Genomic DNA, 3,946 nt, shown 5'->3' on the forward strand with positions numbered 1-3,946 from the left:
CATCAATATGTCAACTACCTTATTAATATCTCACTATCTGAATACATTGTATTTTGTTTTTACAATCTTATAGTGGTCTCAGAGTATCTTTCATTTTGTTATGCTTTTTCTCTTTCCTCCTTTGTTATATATAATGGACACTTGTAATCATGAATAAGATGAGACAAATATTATTTCTTCTATCTTTGTTTATCTTTTTGCTTTGCATTCTCAACATGGTATCAAAAGCGTGACACATCCTATTATGGCTAAGGGTCCTGAGCCTCCTTCTTTCATGGCTACGATACCCCTTATCATCTTCACATACTTTATATCCAAGAAATTATCAGCAAGTGGAGCCTGTCATCAAATCCCACTATCTCCATTGTTTCCTCGTCAATCCTTAAATACCTTCTCAGTTTCTCTTCCTCCCTGATTATGAAACAGGTACTGAGAATCCCGACTACACCACCTGGGAGGCCCAAGATCAATTGTTTCTTTCATGGTTGCAATCGTCTCTTTTTGCCTCGTTCCTCATCCACATTATTGGTTGTAAGCACTCTTTCCAGGTTTGTAAAAAGATTCATACGCACTTTACTTCCCAAACAAAAGTTAGGGCTCGTGAACTCTGCACTAAGCTACAGACTATTAAGAGAGGGGATCTTTCGATTAATGACTTATGTTAGGAATTAAAGCCCTTCTTGATTTTCCTGCTTCAATTGGTGAACCAATTTATGACAATGAACACCTTGATGTTCTGATTGAATGCATTCCGACTGAGTATGACTCATTTCTTTCGCTCATTCATAACAAGTCTGAACTCTTCTTGATGAATGAAATTTCCTCCCATGGTGATACTATTTCTCTTAATCTCGCTCATGCAAAATATCAAACTGTTGTTCACCTCACTCACATGTAGTTTGAGTCCTCGCAAAACTTTTCACCGGTTTCTTCTCCCCGAGGTCGTTATTTTTCATGTGGTCAACCCTTAGAATAATTTATTAAAATTAAAATACGAAAATTAGAAGTTAATTGTCTTTAATAGGCATTAACCTCAAGATTTCCTCTCCATCCACTTCCTGTGTAATTGCTACTCCTCTATGCGCACATGCAAAAGAAAACAAAGAATTAAAACATTACACTAATAACATACACATGATTCAAACCTAAGACCTCTTAACAAAATCCAACATGCTTAACCACTTGAGCTACCATTGTTCTTTTTATTATGAATTGACAATTTTATTTTCTTATATATATCTCCGATCCACAATTATGATAGTTAAATTTTTATTCTTTATTTAATTTTTTCGGGTCCGTAGTTGCTTAACATCAACGATAAATTCTTGACATGAAAAATCAATTCCTTCATGAAAGCATCGATGTAAGAGGCCGAACAAAAAAAAATACAATCAAATGATTGAATTAGCTCTATGTGTATTATTTATGTAACATGGGATTTGTTTTGTAAAAGATAAGAAGTTGCTATAACCAATTACAGAGAAGAAAAACAGAACAAGAACCCTCTCACTTTTCCTAACCATTATGGCCCTATACTTACTTGAGGCCCACACGAAATCCTGTAAACGTGAATTCCTTATTCTCTTTTTGTTGGTCCTATGTTCCCCCTTAGGTTTGTTAGTTGCCGGTCCCACTTTCTCAACAAACTTTATTTGCTAGAGTAATAAAAACCCCAAAAGGTGTGTGATTAAGTGATTTATTTATTGATTTGGTCACATTCATTCACCCTTTTCCTTTTCAACTCTTTATCATGACTTTGGACGTGCATATTAGTGATTTATGCAAGTTAAGGTGATTGTGCTCATAGCCAACAATTTTTTTCTTCTCAACAAAGAGGTTAATGCACCAATTTACAACCCCAAAAAAGATCTCAAAAACATTAAAAAGATAGTTGAAAGAGATAATGCATTTGAAGAACTTAAAGAACGACACTCACTTGGGAGGGTTCGTGTTTTTTGGTTAATCTCCCTTCTCTTTTTATGATAAAAAAATCATTGTCATGGGTTATACGCATAGATCTATTATTTATTTTTTTATCTAAGGAAACGATTCTTACTTCTTTCTCAGGAGAAAGAAGTCTAGAGGTTGGGGAATGGTTCTTGTCGACAGAGGTGTTGTCTGCATTGAATGAGTATGGTGCAGATCCAGGTGGGAATGAAGAGAGTGGTGATGCCTTTTGAAAGCAGTGGAAGATGCTTTTGGGTTGCAGAAGGGTTATGAGATGGTTGCAGGGGTGAATGACCTTGGAGGGGTTGTCATTGATTGAAAGGTGGAAACTACAAAATCACCAAACCCATTACATTCCCTTCAAGTAGTGCCAATATTCTGGTTAGTATCTATCCATCTATTCTCTTCTCCTTTGTTTCTCTGCCTCAAATCTATTTTTTTTTTCTTTGTATGTTTGAGTGGAATGATGATGTTTATTTTTCATGGAAGATATTACTTTCTTTTCATATTTTTAGAATGTTGAAGCAATTGGTCAAATTATATTTTTAAATATACTTTTCATTAGTATATATACTACTATTTTAGTTGATTTTAAAAGTAATCTTAGTCTTTTGAAATATGATGTTTACTATTATATTTAAAAATAAAATTGTCCTTCTAATACATGGTGCATGCATTGTTTGAGGTGCTGCATCGACTTTTAGACTAATGTTTAGCAATTATAGCATGTTTACATCTTATAAGTGATTTTTCCTTCACTGTTTAATGTTCTATGTTGTGAGCATTGCACCATTGTATATAATGTGATATTTTTATGACTTATAATACAGAGTGTATGCAGCTTAATTTGATATCCAAATTGAATATATGATTTAATGCATTTATTTTTTGTACGTGTGAGGTCACGATTTCTAAAACATATATAGTTTATGCATTCAGAATATGGCATGCAATTTTCGTATGTACCTAACCCAATTTTAAGATGGATTTGATTGTAGAGGCACAATTGCAGGGCATTTTTAATATGAAGAACTTATCTGAACGTAGACCAAGCCTTTCCTTTATATGTCTGTTGTGTTGAATGATTCAATATAAAGAATGAAAGTAATAGCTTCTTAAAGGTTAATTTTAAACCATAGCTTTTTAAAGATAGTTACAATTGAAATATGAAAGTTTTCATTTTAGTGTACTTGTGCCTATGAACTAGACCAATATGTATAACTTTGAATTGTTTGTTTTCCATTTCAAAAATTTCACTGGATTTCAAATATTCTTTTAGGTCATTGCTGAAAATATGTCTACCGTGTAATGATGGATTGTCAGAAGCTCTCCATTGATGCTTGCATGCATACTGCACAAAATGAAAGAAACTCTCCATTGAGGGTAGTCGTGCAAGTTTGATTCTCTAATCAGATAAAGATAAGTAATGCACTATCCAAGAATTCTCTGAAAGAAGGTGTTGAGTCAGCTGTAAGACCCGGGAAAATTAAATAGTTATTTAATTAATTATTTAATTAGGACGGGTGATGAGAACATTTAAAGCAATAAATATGAGAAGCTATGACATGGAAAAGTACTAGCTCATGTAATTGAGAGTATTTTATTGTGTGTGAGGACTTGGGTTCGAGTCCTATGTGTGCGCAATTTGGATGTTATTTAAATTATGCGTTTTTGTGTACTATATATTGAATGCATGGTGTGATGATAAATTCCTAAAATTTGTAGGAGTTATCATGAAATTTGGATTGGTTGAATGGTTTGGCCTTGGCTTGGTATGTGCATGAGTGTGGGTTCAAACCTTGTTGAGAACTAAATAGTTTCCATTTTGCTAAATTTCTTTTGAGCATTTCTTTTGAGCATGAATATGAAAGGATTGGGAAACCTAGCAGATACTGGACAGGCAATGTGGGGGGGCTGAAAATTAATGGGTGATAACCATTGAAATGGCCTTAACCATATTTTTATTTAATAAAATTCGTTTTAGTAAAATAGAGAATAA

This window comes from Vigna unguiculata, chromosome 4, assembly GCF_004118075.2.
Source record: "Vigna unguiculata cultivar IT97K-499-35 chromosome 4, ASM411807v1, whole genome shotgun sequence".
Classification (NCBI taxonomy): domain Eukaryota; kingdom Viridiplantae; phylum Streptophyta; class Magnoliopsida; order Fabales; family Fabaceae; genus Vigna; species Vigna unguiculata.